The following is a 23,364-nucleotide window of genomic DNA, read 5'->3' on the forward strand; positions in this document are numbered from 1 at the left end:
CTGCGAGCTTTCTGTATTTTACTGATCCCCAGGGTGGATTTGGGGCTGAGTCCAGGAGCCCCAGGCACTGAGAGAAGGTTGAAGAAGCTGCCCAAGGAGTCAGAAGCAAAATTCCAAATCCCTTGGAGCATCAGTGGCCCCACTGAGGGCAGGGACTGCCAAAGGCTCCCCAGGCACTGGTGAGAGCAGATCCTTGAGGGCAGGATTGCAGGAGCCAAAGGCTGTGAGCAGGAACTGCAATGCTGAGCAAGGCCTGGGCTGGTTGGAGGCAGCAGAAAGGCCAAGGCCTGAGCCCAGGCCTGGCCCAGCAGGGCCTGTCCCTCACGGGTGGCTCGGGGCTGTTCCTGGGGCACTGGGATGGGAGGGGCAGCAAGGACAAATGGCACCAACCTGTGTGACACTGCAGATGCTCATGGAACCAAGGGCCAGTGTGACACAGCAGGGCCCCATGGAAACAAGAGGCCATTGTGAGCCTGCGGGGCTGTAACACCCCAGAACACTGAAATGCTGGGGGTGATCAAAGGTTCCTTTACTCGAGCTTGGTGCACAGGAGAAACACCAGCCAGATATTCTCAAAAGGTGAAAATGACAAAAAATTTTACTGTCAAACTATATAAAGTCAAGGAATTTTGGAAAAGGATTTAATATAGCATCCAAGTTATCATAACAATCTTCTCATAGCAGTAATTTCATCAACTTTGCCCATTTAACCTCAAAAGCTTTAAACACTTTAGTAGTTCAGGTACCCAAAACTGTTTCATATAAAGAGCATTAGAAGAGCAAGAAAGACAGAATTAGAGAAGCTCTGCAGAAAGACACGCATATTGTTACCATGTCCCACCTGCTCTCCTCAGGGCTCTGCTTGCACATAGGCCCAGCAGAAGTTTTCCTGTTGGTGAGGAAAGAATGGAAACGCTGTCAGGGTCCACACCACATGCGGAGTCCTGATAGGTTCTTTTACGGATCTCAAAGCGCAAAAGACACAGCTGAGGACAAAACCAGTTTACTTTTGCAAAAGATGCACTTTTATTTAGTGCCAACAAAATGCGATAGAGGGACAGAGAGAAAGAGAGAAGGAGAGAAAGAGAGAAAGAGAGAAAGAGAGAAAGAGAGAAAGAGAGAAAGAGAGAAAGAGAGACAGAGAGAGAGAAAAGGGGTTGGGATTATAGCTACCAAGACAGGCAGACGATCCTCGTGGAACCAGCCAATAGATGTCCGTTGCTGTCCCGGAGATCTCAGGGGTCTTTAGTTTGAGGGTGTCTTTTATAGTCTTTTCCAAGGCGTTGGTCGAGTGGCCAAACAGGTGAGAGCTTTCATGGACGCTTTGGGTTCCGTGGGGGGAACAAACCCACAACAAGCCCAAGCGAGTCCTTGTCGATGAAACAAACACAGGGCACTCCATCTCTGACCAGTTCATTGTTCTCACACCTGTGGGAGCCTTGTCGACTAAACATAGTTCAGTGCACCGTGACTATCCGTAAACCAGTCTCCTGAGAAACCAGTCCTGGTCCGATGGGCACCACCTGCGAACAATCGCTTGGCGTTCCTCCCATCCCTGGCCAGCGCCTTCAAACTGCAGTTTGAGGGGTCTTCTTAGGCCTCAGGTGAGGGTCGTTGGGCAGAACAAACGAGAGGGTCTTAGATGGACTCTTACACCACCCCGTGACCAACGAGCGTCGCCGAGAAAACTCGTGAAAAAGCGTGATGTTGTGACATCGTAGCATCTTCAGGACCCATCATTGGTAGCATATCCTGGAAAACAGGGACAGAAAAATTAGGGATCAGAGAGAGAGAGGGAAAGAGGAAAGGAAAAGGAAAGAAATAAACACAAAGATAATAGAGCAAAATAATCAGAAGAAGTTGATTGAGAAACAATTTCTCACACAAATCACAATCAAACAAATCACAATCATGACAAATTGAAAAACAATTTTTCAAACAAATCACAATCATCGAACAATCAAAATTAATACAAATCAATAATATAACTTTCAAACAATTATTAAAGCAAATCAATCAATAAAATAACTTCCAAATACTATTAAAGCAAATCAATATTGTTTATAATACATTTAACAAAATTGATTAAAACTATTGTTTTTGTAAAACCATTTTCAAACAAAAAACTTAACATTATTTAAAACGAATAATACCAATCATACAAACACAAAAATGTGAATGATTTTTTTAAATCCACTGCTACATTTTCTACAAACACTAAATCAGAAGCAGTTCTTAAGCATGCACACCCATTGCTCATACACCCCAATAGCTCTTTTGGATAACTTTCAAAGTTACAGACATTCTGATCTATGTCTAAGCAAATATCTTGAGCTCTGATTGCATTACTTTTACAGATAAACGCTTGTTGTTTCCAGACAATGTAAGTTTCCAAATTAATAGTTTGTTACTTTTCACCAATTTGACAGGCCCATTCTCTATGCTCAAAAGGATAGAGAATGGCTCCGTCATGATTCAGCCCTAATGCAGTGATAGGGAATATTGAATGTACTGAAGCATTACATATGGTCAGTGCAAAGGCTGTTGCTGTGCTTATGCTGGGGTAGTAGTTTCACTGAGATTGGAATTCTTTTTCAAAATCATGAACATTTTTCCAAATTATTCTTTGAATTTCAGTAGGAAAAGTGGTTTCCTCCACTTCTCGTATAATTGAGGCAGCAACTGACTGCATCCACAATTGAACCTGGATACAGCAGAGAGCTAAAGGAATGTTAGCCAATTTATTAATTAATACTTCTAAATCAATACTATTCAAAATTCCCAATCTTGTTCCCACAACACCGGTTATGTCTCTTGTTTTTTTTTTTTCTTGAAAGGATCTTCCTGGTCTTACAGCCAGGTTGCCCACCCCTAGAAAAGGTGAACAAGCCAGCTGAATTACTGAAACATTGTTTGGCATTGGCAATTTGACTTGTTTAAAACACCATGCTAAATTAAACAATATTAGTTGTTGGCCAGTTTTCCAAATTACCTGAGGTCAAATTTCAAAAATTTTCAGGCTCAGTATAACCGGTGGTTGGGTAGTAGGTGTTATAACATTAACATCAAGTTCCCCTCAGTATTTTATATTGTTTTTACCACACAAAAATTATAGGAAAATTGTACAACAGTTCAATTTTGATTTTGAATCTTCACAAAATAAAACACAGCTGTAAGGTCCTGTGCTGTAACTGTATGCAGGTTTGATGAGGGATTCAGAAATTAATCTTCATGTTCCATGGTATTATTCTGTGAAAAGTAAACACAACAGAATCTGCCACAAAGAGGCAGGAGGTTAAAATGATGGAACTATTCAGCATGTAATGCAGATTGGAATTCTGTTAACTTCCCAATAATTTGCTGCTAAAAAGGGAGCCACTCTGTACCTGCTTTAAACACAGGATAAGAATCAGTGTAGTTGCAGACAAAGGAGGCACTCCGCACTTTAAGCTGGAAAACATTCCAAATAACCATCAGCACCCCAACCCAAGAGCCACTCCGTCCCCCAGCAATAATTTGTTCAGCACAAACAACATTAGTGAACAAAAAATTAGTGAACAAAGATTGTTTGGGGGAGAGAGCAGAGGCTATTTTAATTACCAAGACAGGTTTGTCACAGCTGCTACCCAAGCTCTCAGTTTCTGTTATTGCCAGATTTTTTACAGTATCTTCTGTTACTGAGAATTTCTGGGCCACCCCGTCAGGGGGGACAGTCCCAGTAGTGGCTGTCTTCAAAAACTTCACTTCCTGAGAAGGTGTTTGCATTTTCTCTGAGGCAATTTGCAAGTTAGGGCTTTCCAAATGGGAGATTATTTTTTGTTGGGTATCCCCCACTACTTCTATTTCATTTCTTCCCACAAGGATATCATCAATATATTGATAAACAGCTTCATTGTCAGGTTTGGGTTTTTGGATTGGCCATACAGGGGAGTTTTGCAAGTCCTGTATAACCAGTTTGAGCCCTTCTTTGGCACCAGAAGGAGGAGGGTATGGTTTTATATTTACAGGTAATTGCATAGGTGATTTATAGCCAGCAGTGAGTTTTATTTCATGTATAATTTGCAAGCAGGCATCTTTGTGAATGTTTTCTAGGAGCTGGTCGGGAGTACCAACTAAAGCAACAAGGTCTCCCCTTTCCAAAGGGTTAAGCCCTGCTGCCCAATAAACTGCACGCTGAGTTGGGGACCATAAGTTACGTTTGACTTCTGTTGTTAAGAAAGTCCCATGTCCCCAGTACCCACTAGCTGCTTCTTCTGATAATTTAGTAGCAGTGTACAGGATTTTTGTAGTGGTTATTTGTGGGTCAAAATTCTCATCATTGATAAAACTGTATTCTGTTTTAACCAAAGGTCTCAAGCTAGGGCAGCAATATTCTCCATTATTTTTCATCAGAGTTACTTCCTTTTGAGGATATATTTGATTAGTTTCTTTCTCTTCTGTTTCTTTTGGCAAATTAGTGTGTTTTAAAGTGTCAGTGTGTTCTTGTCTTAGGGCAGCTCTTAAAGAATGATTCTCATCTCTTAAAGAATGAATCTCATCTCTCAAAGCATGATTGTCATTCCTTTCTTCATCTAATTGTTCTTGCAAAGTTTCTACGTGATTTGCTTCCTGCTCTAATTGTTTCTGCAAGGCCTCTACCAAGTTTTGCAAAGAGTCTATAACTGCCCTCTCTTTACTCACTCGTCTGAAACGAGCTTGCACAGCTGCTGAGAGACAAGCAGCTAGTACTGTGCAAAGTATGGATTTATTATTCTTGCTCAGTTTGAATTTTGTTTCATGTTGCAAAGAATGCATCCTGTCAATCACATTTTCTAAATTAGACCAGTTACTGTATGCCAAATCTTCTCCCCCTTGGGAGGGTCTGTCATTATATCTAGCTAGCAAAGGATAAAAAGCATTTTTATCTTCTTCAGACATTTTTATGAAGGGACTAAAACCGCTTTCAAAGTTAAAGTTACACAAAAAGCACAGCTAAAACTGTGTTTCCCTTCTCGTACCTGGAGTGGGTGAAGAGACCACACTACTTGGGAGGTACTACCTTAGTTACAAAACAGCTTGTCTCTTCGCGATCCCAAGTAATCAACAACAAAACAACAAACACCCAGCCTTTAGCTGAGGACAACCCCTTTCTTCCCTGCCTGGGTTAGGGGTCTAAAACAACACCCAGCCTTTAGCTGAGGACAACCCCTTTCTTCCCTGCCTGGGTTAGGGTTCCAAAACAAGAAAACACCCAGCCTTTAGCTGAGGACAATCCCCTTTCTTCCCTGCCTGGGTTAGGGGTCCAAAACAAGAAAACACCCAGCCTTTAGCTGAGGACAATCCCCTTTCCCTGCCTGGGTTAGGGGGTCCAAAACAAGAAAACATCCAGTCTTTAGCTGAGGACAACCCCTTTCTTCCCTGCTTGGGTTAGGGGACAAAAAACTGCCTGGGAGGTTCTCTCCTCAACTACAACAAGAAGCTCAACAGCACATACACTACAAAAAACACGAGTCCCATCTTTTGTACAGTTGAGATCTTTTACAAAAAATTCTCCAATAACTGAAAAGGACTTGATTCTCCACCTGGGTCTGTGTGCAGATTGTGGGAAGAACCCAATACCACCTCTCTTGCTTTCCAACACTGTTCAGTCCTTACGGTACTGACAGGCTGGGTGCGGCTGAAATGGCACAGGTCTTCCCCAGGTACAAAGTGCACAGAAAACCCCCAACTCCTCCAGTATCAGGGAATCCTGCCAACTACGCCAATTAAATGTCAGGGTCCACACCACATGCGGAGTCCTGATAGGTTCTTTTAGGGATCTCAAAGCACAAAAGACACAGCTGAGGACAAAACCAGTTTACTTTTGCAAAAGATGCACCTTTATTTAGTGCCAACAAAATGCGATAGAGGGACAGAGAGAGAGAGAGAGAGAGACAGAGAGAGAGAAAAGGGGTTGGGATTATAGCTACCAAGACGAGCAGACGATCCTCGTGGAACCAGCCAATAGATGTCCGTTGCCGTCTGTAAGAGTCCATCTAAGAGCCTCTCGTTTGTTCTGCCCAACGACCCTCGCCTGAGGCCTAAAGAACTGCAGTTTAAAGGCGCTGGCCAGGGAAGAGAAGAATGCCAAGTGACTGTTCTCAGGCGGTGCCCACCCAACCAGGGCCGGTCTGCTCCCACAGGTGTGAGAACAATGGACTGCTCACGGTGTGCTGTTCCTACGCAGGCTGCTGCAGGACTGACCGTCCTGTTTCCACCTGCTTCTTTGAGCAACGATCTCCACATACAATAGTCCATAAATCTTCCTCCCTTTTGACCAGTCGCCCGACGCCTTGGAAAAGACTATAAAACATACCTTCAAACTGAAGACCCCGAGATCTCCCCGGACGGCAACGGACATCTATTGGCTGGTTCCACGAGGATCGTCTGCCCGTCTTGGTAGCTATAATCCCAACCCCTTTTCTCTCTCTCTGTCTCTCTCTCTCTCTCTCTCTCTCTCTCTCTCTGTCCCTCTATCGCATTTAGTTGGCACTAAATAAAAGTGCATCTTTTGCAAAAGTAACTGGTTTTGTCCCCTGTTGTGTCTTTCGCGCTTTGAGATCCCTAAAAGAACCTATCAGGACTCCGCATGTGGTGTGGACCCTGACATTTAATTGGCGTCACGGACAGGATTCCCTGATACTGGAGGAGTTGGGGGTTCTCTATGCACTTTGTACCAGGGGAAGACCTGTGCCATTTCAGCCGCACCCAGCCTGTCAGTACCGTAAGGACTGAACAGTGTTGGAAAGCAAGGGAGGTGGTATTGGGTTCTTCCCACAATCTGCACACAGACCCAGGTGGAGAATCAACTCCATTTCAGTTATCGGAGAATTTTTGTAAAGGATCTCAACTGTGCAAAAGATGGGACTTGTGTTTTTGTAGTGTATGTGTTGTTAAGCTGCTTGTTGTAGTTGAGGAGAGAACCTCCCAGGCAGTTTTTGATCCCCTAACCCAGGCAGGGAAGAAAGGGGATTATCCTCAGCTAAAGGCTGGGTGTTTTCTTGTTTTGGACCCCTATCCCAGGCAGGGAAGAAAGGGGATTGTCCTCAGTTAAAGGCTGAGTGTTTATTGTTTTGGACCCCTAACCCAGGCAGGGAAGAAAGGGGATTGTCCTCAGCTAAAGGCTGGGTGTTTTCTTGTTTTGGACCCTTAACCCAGGCAGGGAAGAAAGGGGATTGTCCTCAGCTAAAGGCTGGGTGTTTTCTTGTTTTGGACCCCTATCCCAGGCAGGGAAGAAAGGGGATTGTCCTCAGTTAAAGGCTGAGTGTTTATTGTTTTGGACCCCTAACCCAGGCAGGGAAGAAAGGGGATTGTCCTCAGCTAAAGGCTGGGTGTTTTCTTGTTTTGGACCCTTAACCCAGGCAGGGAAGAAAGGGGATTGTCCTCAGCTAAAGGCTGGGTGTTTTCTTGTTTTGGACCCCTAACCCAGGCAGGGAAGAAAGGGGATTGTCCTCAGCTAAAGGCTGGGTGTTTGTTGTTTTGGACCCCTAACCCAGGCAGGGAAGAAAGGGGTTGTCCTCAGCTAAAAGCTGGGTGTTTGTTGTTTTGTTGTTGACTACTTGGGATTGCGAAGAGACAAGCTGTTTTGTGACTAAGGTAATACCTCCCAAGTAGTGTGGTCTCTTCACCCGCTCTAGGGACGAGAAGGGAAACACAGTTTTAGCTGTGCTTTTTGTGTAACTTTAAGTGTGCCTCCCTGAGAGTGGTTTTAGTCCCTTCGTAAAAATGTCTGAAGAAGATAAAAATGCTTTTTATGCTTTACCAGCTAAGTACAAAGCCAGACCCTCCCAAGGGGGAGAAGATTGGGCATACAGTAACTGGTTTAATTTAGAAAATGTGATTGATAGGATACATTCTTTGCAACATGAAACAAAATTCAAACTGGGCAAAAATAAGACCATTCTCTGCTCAGTTTTGGGGGCCTGTCTTACGGCAGCTATAGAAACTCGCTTTACGCGAAGAAGTGAAGAAAGAGCAATTATTAACTCCCTACAAAATTTAGTGGAAATTTTGCAAAAACAATTAGATGAAGAAAGGAATGACAATCACGCTTTGAGAGATGAGATTCATTCTTTAAGAGATGAGAATCATTCTTTAAGAGCTGCCCTAAGACAAGAACACACCAACACTTTAAAACACACTGATTTGCCAAAAGAAACAGAAGAGAAAGCAACTAATCAAATATATCCTCAAAAAGAACTGACTCTGATAAAAAATAGTGGGGAGTATTGCTGCCCTAGCTTGAGACCTTTGGTTAAAACAGAATACAGTTTTATCAATGATGAGAATTTTGACCCACAAATAACCACTACAAAAATCCTGTACACTGCTACTAGATTATCAGAAGAAGAAGCTAGTGGGTACTGGGGACATGGGACTTTCTTAACAACAGAAGTCAAACGTAACTTATGGTCCCCAACTCAGTGTGCAGTTTATTGGGCAGCAGGGCTTAACCCTTTGGAAAGGGGAGACCTTGTAGCTTTAGTTGGTAATCCCAACCAACTCCTAGAAAACATTCAAAAAGCTGCCTGCTTGCAAATTATACGTGAAATAAAACTCACTGCTGGCCATAAATCACCTATGCAATTACCTGTAAATGTAAAACAATGCCCTCTTTCCTCTGGTGCCAAAAAAGGGCTCAAACCGGTTATACAGAACTTGCAAAACTCCCCTGTATGGCCAAACCAAAAACCCAAACCTGACAATAGGGCTGTTTGTCAATATACTGATGATACCCTTGTGGGAAGAAATGAAATAGAAGTAGTGGGGGATACCCAACAAAAAATAATCTCCCATTTGGAAAGCCCTAACTTGCAAATTGCCTCAGAGAAAATGCAAACACCTTCTCAGGAAGTAAAGTTTTTGAAGACAGCCACTACTGGGACTGTCCCCCCTGACGGGGTGGCCCAAAAATTCTCAGTAACAGAAGGAACTGTAAAAAATCTGGCAATAACAGAAACTGAGAGCTTGGGTAGCAGCTATGACAAACCTTCCTCGGTAATTAAAGTAGCCTCTGCTCTCTCCCCCAAACAATTTTTGTTCACTAATTTTTTGTTCACTAATGTTGTTTCTGCAGAACAAATTATTGCTGGGGGACAGGGTGGCTCTTGGGTTGGGATGCTGATGGTTATTTGGAATGTTTTCCAGCTTGAAGCACGGAGTGCCTCCTTTGCAACTACACTGACTCTTATCCTGTGTTTAAAGGAGGTACAGAGTGGCTCCCTTTTTAGCAGCAAATTATTGGGAAGTTAACAGAATTCCAGTCTGCATTACATGCTGAATAGTTCCATCATTTTAACCTCCTGCCTCTTTGTGGCAGATTCTGTTGTGTTTACTTTTCACAGAACAATACCACGGAACATGAAGATTAATTGCTGAATCCCTCATCAAACCTATATACAGTTACAGCACAGGACCTTACAGCTGTGTTATATTTTTTGAAGATTCAAAATCAAAATTGAACTGTTGTACAATTTTCCTATGAAATTATGTGTGGTAAAAAAATATAAAATACTGAGGGGAACTTAATATTAATGTTATAACACCTACTACCCAACCACCGGTTATACTGAGCCTGAAAATTTTTGAAACTGGACCTTAGGAAATTTGGAAAACTGGCCAACAACAAATATTGCTTAATTCGGCATGGTCTTTTAAACAAGTCAAATTGCCAATGCAAGACCAGGAGGATCCTTTCAAGAAACAAACAAGAGACATAACCGGTGTTGTGGGAACAAGATTGGGAATTTTGAATAGTATTGATTTAGAAGTATTAATTAATAAATTGGCTAACATTTCTTTAGCTCTCTGCTGTATCCAGGTTCAATTGTGGATGCAGTCAGTTGCTGCCTCAATTATACGAGAAGTGGAGGAAACCACTTTTCCTACTGAAATTCGGAGAATAATTTGGAATAATGTTCATGATTTTGAAAAAGAATTCCAATCCTAGTGAAACTACTACCCTAGCATAAGCACAGCACCAGCCTTTGCACGGACCATATGTAATGTTTCATTACATTCAATATTCCCTCTCATTGCATTAAGGCTAAATCATGACGGAGCTATTCTCTATCCTTTTGAGCATAGAGAATGGGCCTGTCAAATCAGTGAAAAGTAACAAACTATTAATTTGGAAACTTACATTATCTAGAAACAACAAGCGTTTATCTGTAAAAGTAATGCAATCAGAGCTCAAAATATTTGCTTAGACATAGGTCAGAATGTCTGTAACTTTGAAAGTTATGCAAAGGAGATTCCTAAAATGCTATTGGGGTGTATGAGCAATGGGTGTGCATGCTTAAGAACTGCTTGTGATTTAGTGTTTGTAGAAAATGTAGCAATGGATTAAAAAAAAAAATCATTCAAATTCTTGTGTTTGTATGATTGGTATTATTCGTTTTAATAATGTTAAGTTTTTTGTTTGAAAATGGTTTTAGAAAAACAATTGCTTTAATCAATTTTGTTAAATGTATTATAATCAATATTGATTTGCTTTAATATTATTTGGAAGTTATTTTATTAATTGATTTGCTTTAATAATTGTTTGAAAGTTATTTTATTGATTAATTTTGATTGTTTGAAAGTTTTCAAAAAATTGTTTTTCAATCTGTCATAATTCTGATTTGTTTGAAAAAATTGTTTTTCAATTTGTCATGATTCTGATTTGTTTGATTTGTTTGAAAAATTGTTTTTCAAAATTGTTATGAAAAAATTGGTTTTCAATCAATTTCTTGTGATTAATTTTGTGTCTATTTCTTTCCTTTTCCTTACCTCTTTCCCTCTTATCCCTAATTTTTCTGTCCCTGTTTTCCGGGATATGCTACCAATGACGGGTCCTGACATCGTCACAACATCACACTGCTGAAGATCCTCAGCGACGCTCGTTGGTCACGGGGTGGTGTAAGAGTCCATCTAAGAGCCTCTCGTTTGTTCTGCCCAACGACCCTCTCCTGAGGCCTAAAGAACTGCAGTTTAAAGGCGCTGGCCAGGGAAGAGAAGAATGCCAAGTGACTGTTCTCAGGCGGTGCCCATCCCAACCAGGGCCGGTCTGCTCCCACAGGTGTGAGAACAATGGACTGCTCACGGTGTGCTGTTCCTACGCAGGCTGCTGCAGGACTGACCGTCCTGTTTCCACCTGCTTCTTTGAGCAACGATCTCCACATACAATAGTCCATAAATCTTCCTCCCTTTTGACCAGTCGCCCGACGCCTTGGAAAAGACTATAAAACATACCTTCAAACTGAAGACCCCGAGATCTCCCCGGACGGCAACGGACATCTATTGGCTGGTTCCACGAGGATCGTCTGCCCGTCTTGGTAGCTATAATCCCAACCCCTTTTCTCTCTCTCTGTCTCTCTCTCTCTCTCTCTCTCTCTCTCTGTCCCTCTATCGCATTTAGTTGGCACTAAATAAAAGTGCATCTTTTGCAGAAGTAACTGGTTTTGTCCCCTGTTGTGTCTTTTGCGCTTTGAGATCCCTAAAAGAACCTATCAGGACTCCGCATGTGGTGTGGACCCTGACACCGTCCGGGGAGATCTCAGGGGTCTTTAGTTTGAGGGTGTCTTTTATAGTCTTTTCCAAGGCATCGGGCAATTGGCCAAAAGGGGGGAAGATTTATGGACTATTGTATGTGGAGATCGTTGCTTCAAGAAGCAGGTGGAAACAGGACGCTGCGCAAGTGGCCTGCATAGGAGCAGCACACCATGGCAAGCTCCAGGCACACAGCCTGCGTGGGAGCAGTGCACCATGGCAAGCTCCAGGCCCACAGCCTGCATGGGAGCAGTGCATCATGGCAAGCTCCAGGCACACCAACAGTCCTTGTGATCAGTCCTGCAGCAAGTAGCCTGCGTAGGAGCAGCACACCGTGACCAGTTCATTGTTCTCACACCTGAGGGAGCAGACAGGCCCTGGTTGGGCTGGGCACCACCTGAGAACAGTCACTTGGCATTCCTCTCATCCCTGGCCAGTGCCTTTAAACTGCAGTTCTTTAGGCCTCAGGAGAGGGTCGTTGGGCAGAACAAACAAGAGGCTTTTAGATGGACTCTTACATATGGAGACAATCTTTGCAAATAAGGAAATTTGGAGAAGGAATCTCAGCTTTGGCTCCGTACACCTCAGGGAGAAGGAGAGATCTTTTCCATAGGAAGGAAAGCAGAGAGTCCCGGTGCTTCAGCAGCAGATGAGCAGCAGCCCTCGACATGCCAAGGTCAGCCAGACCTGTCAGGCGTCCCCTGGGAGGCCCAGCCAGCCCGACCTGTTCCATGTTCCCTTGGTTCCATGGGACCCCACAGTGTCACATTGTTCTCCTTGCTTCTAAAGTGTTACAATGGCCCCGTGCTTCCATGACACTTTGCAATGTCACAATGCGTTCTTGGTTCCACAAAGCCCTGAAGTGTCACCATGGCCCCTTGGCTCCTGACGGTCCTGCTGTGTCACAACGGCTCCTCTGTGACACTCTGGGCCCCACGGTGTCACCATGGCCCCTTGGTTCCGTGAGGTTCTGCAGTGTCACCATGGTCGCTGTCAGAGGCTGGATGAGATCGATGTCCCAGATTCCTCGTGATGCTCAGAGTGCCCGTGTGGGGCCCAGGTTGGCTCAGGCCTTGGATTATGGCAGGAGAGAGCCCACAGCCACGGCCTGGAACAGATGTCAATCACACAGCGGGGCAGTGTTCACCCAGTGCTGATTGGCTGAGCTGTCAATCAATCACACAGCAGGTGGTGCTAACCCTGACTCTGATTGGCCAAGCAACCAGAACTGCCACCTAAAGGGCAGGCCCACAACAGCCAAAGGGTTTAAAACATGGAGCGTGGATTTGATGCCTTAAGATCCAAGTTTTCTCTTCTGCTTGGGTATGCTTTCTGTTGTGCTTTAGGGTGATAAAGGCGAAATAGTCCGATACCAGCTATGGACTCAAGGACAGTTTCTTCAGACTCCAGGCCCAAAGCATAAACAACATGAGAAGAGGACGGCAGGCCAGCCAGGAGAAGAGGAGGAGGACACCTTACATTTGGAGACTATTAATTGAATGGTTGACTCCTGTATGTAAATGGACTGAAATCTATAGAAATGTGAAATCATGTGACCAAGCCCTCTTTTGCATCCACCTTGGAGCCACTCGGGCAGGGCAGGGGCCATGCTGTGGCACTGTTGCTGCCAGGATGTGGCCTTTGAAGGCCTTTCAATAAATACCTATTTATTTCCCATAACTCTGTGTGATCTCTCTTCCAGCTCCTAAAGGCAACAACCCTGTTGTAAACCATAGCAGGACCAATCATTCTCCTGGTATTAGGATTAACTTTTGGCCCCTGCATCTTTAATAAAATCATAAAAATTGTAAAAAGATGACTAGAGACAGCACACCTAATGCTCATTCGAGCTAAATAGGAGCAAATACTTAGTGATCAAGAGGTAATTTAAGCCCTTGTCGTGAGTCATAGAGAATTGAAATGTTTTAATGAACAAAATGGTAAAAGAGAAAAGGAGGGATTGTGATACAGTATAAGCATTTTGTTCATTAAAACTCCTAGTAAGGAATAATGAAAATCAGTAGGGGGTCAGACAGGTATAGACTTTGACCACATAGTTTCAAATCACTGAGCATGGTATGCATAATTTATGCTGAAATTAGCAGCTATTAAGCAGTTTTTAAGGATTTTCCCCTAGGCTAGGAGGAATAAACAAGAAAAGAACCCGGCGCCTCTCCCCTGCTGCGACCACCAAAGATAAGATTACGACCCCCCCAGCAACGGGCCTCGCGGATGCAGAATACTCCAAGGAAGGACACATCAGCTGAATTAGAACTGCATAAAAAGACCACTGGGGGAGAGGGAAATTGCACTCCGTTTGTAGAGCAGTGCCTCCTGGCTGCCCAGCGCTGTTTGCTTACTGTCGCTTGCTGAATAAACTCTAATTGATTAGGACTGACTTGATTCAGTTTTCATTCTGTTGTAAATAATCAAAGGGAAAAGCCTTTATTAAAAAAGCAGCTCTTTATTGGAATGGGGGTCGCAGGGATGCCGACGCCTGCTGCTGCTGCTCAGCCAGTTCAACGTGGAGAGCAGGTCCCAGTGCAGTCCCGTCCAGAAGGCAGGAATGGGAGCTCCAACCTCACAGGCACATTCCGAACTTCCCATGGCTTGTCAATTTAGGAGGGGGGTCATCTCGTGACACCGATTGTCAGGTGATGGCAAGTTGAACGAGGGCTTCCTCTAGTAGCTGAGGGTTTGTTGCTGGACTGTGTCAGTGGCATTCCTATATCTGATGTTGTTCTGTGGTTTTTACAAGATTTTTGGTTTGGTTGGAACTTCTGCTGCAGAGGTGTCTCTTGGGGGTTTCTGGGTTTTGCATATTGGGCAGAGTTCTCAGTTTGATGGACTGGCGGGGATGGGGGGTGTGCAGCAGCAGGGCCGGAAGTGAGGTGATAAGACAGGGTGGAAGGAGAAAGTAATTAGGTACTCAACAAACCTGGGACTGAGTGTAAGCTGGGGAGTACAGACATACTATGCGAAAAACTCGTAACAGAACTTTTTAACTGGGGATACAATTCATTGTAACAGTTTAACATGGCTGTTTTTGTACAACTCTAATAAGGATTAAACGGTAACTGTTTGTAACTCTTGATTCATTGCTGCTGAATCCCTCTGATTACATCATTCCCCTCTCTTTCTCTTTGATCGGGTCTCTGACCCGCATCAATTAGCGGTTTTGGGTTCTTTAGGATATAACTTCTGAATTTTTTGGAAGTGGTTGTAGATATTTTGGTCTGTGCTTCTTTTTTTTTTTTCTACTTCTTTTGAGATTTTAACTTTAATATAGTTGTCTTCCCTTGACTTATCGTTGGGGGAATTTGGAAATTTGCTTGTACTGCAGATGTAATCAGCCGAATTAAGCAGGGGAGCAAGCACGGGAGAATCAGAAAGCAAGCAAGGGATCTTGCTTGAAAACTACCTTTTTCCACCACGCTCCTTTAAATGACCAGAAACTGTCCCACCAGTCGGTGTTAATAAGGGATTTCCACTCTTGTGTACCTACGTAAGCAATTTTACGGATTTCTTTAGAGATATTTCGGATGACATGGCTTTTGTCATCGATCTTGAGGCAGCACTCATAAGCGTTCAATTTGCCACATATACCCCCTTCATTTGCTAATATGTAGTCTACCGCTAGCCTGATTTGGTATACTTCTGTCCTTGTTTGAGCTAGCTGTTCACTTATGTAATCTAATGCTAAAGCTGTTTTATTGGAGATGATCTCAAGGACTGCTTGTAAGTGTATGATTCTATTTAGCATATATATTGGGATTCTATATCCCCACGACCCATCTTGCGCCCAAGTGGCAGGCCCATATGATTTTACAATTTCCTCTGGGTTCCAAATTTTTCCTTTCCACTTCTTAGTACTGCCGAGATCAATGAGGGTTCTGCGTCTTCTAGTGTTTCTTTGTAACTGGTCATATAAAGGTACTCCTAAGGGTTTCCCTGAGTCCTTCTGGGGTAAAAAGAATGCTGGCTTTATGATCCCCACTGTGCAAATCCCAGTCCAATCCCCGGGTAACTGGGTGTAGGCCTTATTTCGGCACATCCAGAACAGGTGAGGGGGGGGGCTTTCCAATTAGTGGCTTGTGTATCATGTGGGTGTTCCCAGTATTTTGAGATTGATTTTATTCCCCAGAAGGGGTTTTTCCTTCTATTCGCACACTCATAAAAATTATAGATTTTGTGATGGATACAATCTGTTTCCTTCTTTTCTAAGGCCCAATAAGTTTCTGATTCGTTTGGGATCCACTCTTTTTCTCCCTTTTTAAGTATTAATGTTCTTTTGCATGGCATTGCCCCTACATAAGTTTTATATCTTCTTCCCTTTCTTTGTATACATTCTTCATCTATTATCTTTGATTTTAATTTCCACTGTTGTACCCTTCGTTCCCCTTCCTCTGGAAGTTTCTGATTCATTTGTTTCCACCTTAATATTTCTAAAGGAGTAAGACTTATTCCTTCCCAGGGCCACACATCAGCCGTTTGGGTGCTTCCACATAAATACAATTAGTTATATTCAATTCATGACTAATTTTTTCTATTAGTTCGATAAAAAGATTTCCATTGGGGGGTTCACTGGTTTTAGTCCCTGTCCGTGTTAAACGTTTTTCTTTGACTAAGTCAGCAGCTCCTTCAAGATTTTTTATGTGTTCTATACAAAACCATTCCTTGATAGGGCATTCTCTGGTCAGGTATTGTCTAAAGGTGGCAGTATTGCTAGCGAATATGTTTCTCCACCTTCCTGACAGGTGGTTAACTGTGCTTTGTTAAAACAAGTGGGATTTAGGCGAGTATGAATCTGGAGGAGGGCTTGCAGGTTTTCTCCTTCATATACTGGGTTATAGCATCTAGAGCATGCCCTTCTATAACTCTGCTGGTTACCAGGACTATTAATAGTCTTTCCAAGAGTCCAGTGTTAATCATGTCTCCTTTTTGATCTCGCCTGGCCTTGCCTCTTGGATCTTGGGCTCTGCTCAGTTGATGGAGTACCTGCTTTCCCTTTTTCTCACACTTGCATTAATTTTATTTTTAATGCCTTACTGGGAGTACGTCCTATAAGCGAATTTATCCTTTTAACTTTCGATGTTTTGGATCCAGGTTTTTAAGCTCTTATTGACTACTTTAATGTAGTTCCTTAATGTGTAACTTTAACAATAACTCTCAATGAACACTATAACTTGTAACAACAACTTTGATACTTTTTTGTGAGTGCTTAACGTGCAACTTTAACATGAACTTTTTAGTAACAACTAATACAGCAACTTACTGTGACTTATAACAATTACTTATGACAATTTTTAACAATTTCATCTATTAACTTCTTAACAACTTGGACACTACAGTTCGCTTTTACTGATCTTATGCAGCCTTTGACTTCTTTTTTAAGGTGACTTTAAGGGTTCCGGGGTCTCGTGTGACACTTGACTCTGGAGAGGTTGCTGCAAAGTCTGGTGAGGAGTAAGGGGGTGGCAGGGGTCCTTTTACTCTGGATATGTGTGTCCAACCTTATTTGAGGGTCTTTATGCCAGCGTGCGAGGTTAGCATGACTTGGAAGGGACCTTCAAATTTAGGGGTTAAAGGAGCGTTATTCCAGGATTTTATCAGAATCCAATCCCCAGGTGTTATGCCATGTATGTTTGTATCCAAGGGAGAGGCTTGAGGAAGATACCCTCTTTTTTGTAAATCTGCTAATGTAGTTCCAATTGTTTTGAAATATTTTTGGGCGGCTGCCCCTTCTTCCAAATATTCCCCTGTGCTGTAGGGGGATAAGAGGAAGGGGAGTCCAAACATCATCTCATAAGGGGAGGCCCTTATATCCAATCTTGGTCTTGTTCTGATTCGAAGTAGGGCTAATGGCAGACACTTAAGCCAATTCATTCCGGTCTCCATTATTAATTTAGTTAAAATATTTTTGAGGGATTTATTTGTCCTTTCAACTCTCCCTGAACTTTGTGGATGCCACGGGGTATGCAAATGCCACTTTGTACCTAATGCCTTTATTATGTCTTGTAGAATTTTTGCAGTGAAATGAGAGCCTCTATCTGAATCGATGTTGTTTATAATTCCATATCAGGGAATAATTTGCTCTAACAATATTTTGTTACTATTTCAGCAGTTTCTTTCTTGGTAGGAAATGTTTCTACCCAGTGGGTAAGATGATCAACTATCACCAGCAAGTATTTATACCCCTGGGCTGAGGGCATCTCAGTGAAGTCTACTTGCAAATTTTGGAAGGGTCTTAGGGCTAATTCTCTTCCCCCTGGTGTTGACTTACGCATTTGTTTCTGATTTGCTTTTCGACAAATTAAGCAGCCATCAGTAATGGTTTTTGCTAAACTATGTACTCCAATACATAGATAATTTTTTAAGAAGTGATCACATATTGCTTAGGTTCTCCAATGGGTCAAATTGTGCATTTCGGCCAACATTTTTCGAGCCAAGGGCTTGTTTAGGTATTTTCTCCCATCCGGTGTTAACCATTCACCTTGCTTTCCTTGATGTAACCCTAATTTCTTCATCTCTTTTATTTCCTGCTTACTATATACTGGCCCTTGCCTTCCCTCTTCACCTGGTGATACACTACCCTTATTAAAGATCTTTATCGACCCTCCTGTCATCTTGGCAGCTAATTTTGCCGTTTGATCTACTGCTCAATTCCCTTGCTGTTCTAACGTGCTCCCTGTCTGATATCCTCTGACATGTACAGCTGCGATTTTCCTCGGTTTCATGAGAAACTCCAGTACAGATTTAATCAAGTCATTATGAATCAGTTCCTTCCCTTTTGAATTTAAGCAGCCTCTTTCTTCCCAGATTTTCCCAAACGTGTGCACTATTCCGAAGGCATACTTGGAATCTGTATATATATAGTTCCTTCCTCCCACTCCAATAGGTCTAACCCCCTCTTTAAGGCATGTATTTCGCAACACTGTGCTGACCAATGTGAAGGTAATTTCCTTTGTTCTACGATCTGTAGCTTGGTTTCTTCCTCTTTTTCCACTATTGCATATCCTGACAGTCTTCTTCCCTCTACGACTCTAGATGACCCATCCGTAAACAATACTCTTCCATATAATAACGGTTGGTCTTCTAAATCGTCTCTTATCTTTGTCTGTAGTTCTATGATTTCCATACAATCATGTTCGAGATTTTCTAACGGTTCTCCCATGAGAAACTGTGCAGGATTAAGACTTCTTGAAATTGTCAATTCTAAATCCCTGGTAGATATTAGCATGGCTTCGTACTTTAGTATCCTTGAATCCGTTAACCATTGTTGTGCTTTATGACTCAATATTGTTCTGAGATCATGGAGTGTATGAACTACAATTTTTCCTTCTGGGCCTCTTCTATTAAGATAGCTGCAGAGGCTATAGTCTGGAGGCACATAGGCCACCCTCTGATTACTGGATCTAAAAGCTTCGAGAGGTATGCAATGGGTTTCTGGTGGCCCACCCCCCCCCCACTTTTGTGTTAGCACTCCATAAGCTACTCCTTTGTCGGCATTGATGAATAGTTCAAACTGCCTTTTTAAGTCCAGAAGACTTAAAGCTGGGGCAGACGATAATTTTGTTTTCAGATTTTCTAATTGTTTTTTCATCTTCTTTTGTCCAATTTACGGGTTCTGATTGCACTAATTTTTCATATAAAAATTTAACATTTTGGGAATACTGGTCTATCCATAATTTACAATATCCAAACAATCCTAGCAATTTTCTGATATCTCTTTTTGTTTTTGCTGATGGGATGGCTAATATTCCAGATATTCTCTCGGGACATAGTTTTTTTGATCCTTCTTCTGTAATATGTCCTAAATATGTAACTTTAGACTCTACAAATTGTAATTTGGTTTTTAAAACTTTTAAGCCTTTCTTACCTAAAAAGTTGAGGCGTTCGATACTCGTCTCTTTTACTTGGTTTCATTCTTTTCCAGATATTAATAAATTATCTATATATTGCAATATTTGTACATTACCCCCTGGTGTATATTGCTCCAATAACTTCTCTAGTGCTTGCCCGAATAGACTGGGGGATTCTGTAAACCCCTGAGGTAGCCTAGTCCACCTTAACTGTTGCTTCCTTCTACTCTCTGGATCTTCCCATTCAAAGGAGAACCAATTTCTGCTTTCTTTGGCTAGTGGACAGGACCAGAAGGCATCTTTTAAATCAATTACTGTGAACCATGCATGTTCCCTTGGGACTTGGCTTAGTAATGTATAGGGATTTGTCACTACTGAGTGTCTTGCCTTTGTTCTTTTGTTTACTTCTCTTAAATCTTGCACTAACCTATATTTATTTTCTGCTTTCTTTACGGCCAATATGGGAGTGTTATGAGGGGACATGCATGGTTCCAGTATTCCTTCTGCCAGTAGGTGAGTTATAATTGGAGCTAACCCTTGTTTGCTTTCTATTGACATAGGATATTGCCATATTCTTATGGGGGGCCTTCTTCTTGCATTTCTATTTTTATTGGTATTATATCTAGACAACCTTACTTTCCTTCTTCTGCCCAGACTTTTGGTTCTATCTTACTTAAATCCCCAGTGGTTAGAACCATCATTTGGGCTACCATTTTTCCTTCTTTAGGAACCACTCCTATTCCAAGCTGGACTTGCAGATCTCTTCCCAACAAATTACCTTCTAGCCAGGGTAGGTATAAAATTGACAACACTTTGGCAAAAATTTCCTCTCACTTCTACTTTGTTAATCAAGCTAACCTTAAAAGGTTTTCCTCCTGCCCTCAAGACTTCACACATCCTATTCCCTATGGTGGTACCCAAAGGAAGCTGACTAAGGCTAGATCGGTCAACCCCGGTGTCTACTACAAATTTTATTTCCTCATGATGGGGACCAACTTCTAGGTTTACAATGGGCTCCTGTTGATGTTTTATTGGGTCCCCTATTATATAGAGCCCATGACCCCCCTATTCGTCACTTCCTTCTCCTCTTAAAAACTTTTCCAGCGCTTCCTGCTCTTTAAAAATGGCTTCATCAAACGTTATTTTCTTGCAAAACCGCCTTATGTGTCCCTCCTCCCCGCAGTAGTACCACTTCAATGGCCCTCCAGTCCTCCGTGGAGGATTTCCTGCCGGTGTGGTCCTCTTTTCCCCTTCCCCAGGAACAGGCCTAGATCTTTCTCCTTTTGGTGTTTCTGGTAGGTCTATATTGTCTTTACCTTTGACACTTTCTCTGGCCACTGCCACCATAATTCGTGCCTTCGACCTGTTCTCCTCTTCCCTTCTTAGATAAATCCTCAAGGCTTCTCTTAACAGTTCATTGATACTCCTATTCTGCCAATCTTCTAATTTTTCCAGTTTCCTCCTTATATCAGGCCAGGATTTCGTTACAAACTGCATCTTAAAAATATCTGCCCATCTGGACTATCAGGATCTAAACTGGAGTATTGTTGGAAATTTCTCCTGAGCCTGTTCAACCAGGACGCTGGGGTCTCGTCTCTTTCTTGGGCCGCATCAAATGCTAAATTAGCATTACTACTACGGGGGACTGACTCCATTATTCCTTTAATCATTAAACTTCGATAGTCCTCCATACTACGCCTGCCCCTCTCTTGATTTGGCTGCCAACCAGGATCTGTTATGGGCAATTTATAGTCTCCCGGGGGACCAGCTTGATTTTCTCGTTCCCGTATCTTTATCCCCGCCATGTGAACCATGCGGACTTCTTCTGGGGTAAACAGAATGTTCAAAATGGAGTTTAGTTCTCTCCAAGTATAAATGATTGGCCCCAGGAATTGATTGATCTGCTTGGCAATGCCAATTGGGTCTTCTACTAAATTTCCTAATTCTTTCTTAAAACTTCGGACCTCCGAAGCCGTGAGTGGCGCATCGACGAATCCTACTCCCCCATCCATGCCTCCCATCGGAACCTCCCGTAGGGGAAAAAGCTTGGCCCTCGACCTGGTATTATACATGTGTCCCTCAGAGGCTCCTATAACTTGAAATGTATCTACTAAAGGAATGAGTTGAACATTTTGTGGAGAAGAATCGATTTTGGGGGTTGCGAGACTCTGTCCCCAGCTACAAGGAGGTGCTGGTACCTCTGATGGTAAGGGGGAAGGTAACAACTCTGGAGTGCGGGTTAGGGGAGACAGATCCTGGGAGTAGAAAGGGTTGGGTTTTGAAAAGGGAAGTTGTGAAGATGGAGAAGGAGTCACCGGTGTAGAGGAAACTGCAAGAGTTGGAAGAGTGCTTAGGGGGATTGAAGGTGGAGCCTGGGGTGTAAGAGAAGTAATGACTGGTGAGCCTGGAAGTTTCGGAGTAGGAATTTGTGGAGTAGGTGTAGGGATGGAGGGTGTTACTAGGAGAGGTGGAGGGGGAATTTGCGGAACCAGGGGAGGGGTGACAGATGGAACTGGAAGAGATGGGGTGGGAATTTGCGGAACCAGGGAAGGGGTGACAGGTGGAACTGGAAGAGTTGGAGGGAGATTCTGTGAGGTAGGTGAAGGGGTAGCAGGTGACCCTGGAAGAGCTGGAGAAGGAGTCTGTGGCACAAGTGTAGGGATGGCGAGTGTTTGTAGGCATAGGGATTACAGGGGGATCTGGGGAAATTGGAAGGGGAATTGGTGGTGTAGGGGAAGGGGTGGCTAGTGGGTATGCAGGAGGAGGAGGAGGCAGATGGTCTAGAGGGTTCCAACCGTGTCTATTATTCTCCTCCCTTTCTCGCTCCTCATCCTTATCTATTTTCTTCTGAAGTTTACAGATCTTAACTTTCTCACCCCCTAGTCCCTGCCTCTCCCAGCACACTGCATATTGGAGTTGTTCTATATCGGGATCCCCTCAGGCTCTCAAGTACTGGGTTAGTTGAGTGCACATTCAGGGATCCCTAGTCCTCCAGCTTGGCCATCTTTCTGGAAGATCTAGAGTGGGCTAGATTTCTACACAGAAGTGTATCATTATTTTGTCTAATTCCTTGGTGTCATCATCACTTTCCCACTTCTGCAATAACTGCCCTAATGGGCTATCAAGGGGAATGTTGTTACCTCTCTCTTTAGCTCTTCCTCCCTTACTTAGACACTTTCCCATGATTGCTCTCTTTACTAGACCTCTAACTAACTTTAACTTGCCTCTACTCAGAGGGAAAAACCACGGACAGGCAACACAATCTTTGAACTAATGGAAGCTACTTTCGGCCTCTCTTAAATTATAATTGCAATCTTTCAAATTAATACTACAAGATACTTTGAACAAAATACTGTTAGACAACTGAACCTTTTTAAAATACACTGCAACAATATTTGGGTCAAGTCCCAGCAGGGCTCACCGCTTCGGCCTATCCCAGTGTTATGGGTTAGGTCCTAGCAGGGCATGCCGCCCCGGCCTATTCCTATTTGTACAGGTTAGGTCCCAACAGGGCTTAATGGTGCGGGTTAGGTCCCAGCAGGACTTAATGGTGTGGGTTAGGCCCCACCAGGGCTTGCCGCCCCGGCCTACCTCTAATGGTGTGGGTTAGGTCCCAGGAGGGCTCGCCGCTCCAGCCTATCCCTAATGGTTTTGAGATAAGGGGGGGCCCACTACACCTCCTCTGGAGGCGCCTCTTCCACTCTTCAGGCCTTAGTAGGCCTCACCCGCTTCTTCCTTTTCCCTTCCGGCCCCCTCGCGGGAGTCAGGAACCACGGTACTCAGGGACCCACACTCGCTTCGGGGGTCCAGACTGCCAGCCCAGTCTCATTCACTTGCTTCCCGTGCCTGCTGCCGGTCTCCTTACCAGCTCTCTCCGCGTTGTTCTGGTACTGCGATGTCCGGGTGGGGAGGCGGCCAGCTGTCCCGGACGGCTTCTTCTGGGCGGTGCACCCCT

Source organism: Oenanthe melanoleuca, unplaced genomic scaffold (genome assembly GCF_029582105.1).
Source record: "Oenanthe melanoleuca isolate GR-GAL-2019-014 unplaced genomic scaffold, OMel1.0 S001, whole genome shotgun sequence".
NCBI lineage: Eukaryota > Metazoa > Chordata > Aves > Passeriformes > Muscicapidae > Oenanthe > Oenanthe melanoleuca.